The sequence below is a fragment of the Ceratina calcarata genome, unplaced genomic scaffold, assembly GCF_001652005.2.
Source record: "Ceratina calcarata isolate Rehan_Ccalc_2016 unplaced genomic scaffold, ASM165200v1 scaffold301.2, whole genome shotgun sequence".
In the NCBI taxonomy this organism is placed as follows: domain Eukaryota; kingdom Metazoa; phylum Arthropoda; class Insecta; order Hymenoptera; family Apidae; genus Ceratina; species Ceratina calcarata.
The window spans coordinates 710,437-710,898 of record NW_017152577.1 but is presented as its reverse complement, the minus strand read 5'-3'; positions in this window follow the sequence as shown (position 1 = coordinate 710,898).

The following is a 462-nucleotide window of genomic DNA, read 5'->3' as shown; positions in this document are numbered from 1 at the left end:
AAGTAGTAGCTTATTAACGTAATACCCCGGCTACGGAAAAAACGAGGCGGGTCGGTTGTTACGCCCGGTAATGAATACCGTAATTGGCTTCTCCTTCGCGAAAGACCCGCGCCGTAGAAGTTTGTTCGTTGACAAAGAGAAGCCCCGGACACCGAAGATTCGTTATCGCCAACGCGCAGTAACAATTATACTCTGTTCCGTACAAAAGCTTCGCTTTAACGCTGTAATCATTCGGGAAATTAAGCTCTGCCTTCTCTTCCCTCGTTCGAACGAGCTTTCCAGTTCGTCCATCGGTGACGCCACTTTACGAGCTCTTTAGAAGCGTTCGATTTAAAATATACATGAAGGTTTTTCGAACTTAATGCACCGAGGAGAAATTACTAAAGAGTGCCAACTTTATGGGATTTTGTGTCCCACGAATTGTATTCGACCTTTTTTGCAAGTAATAGCAGTATCTAGAAC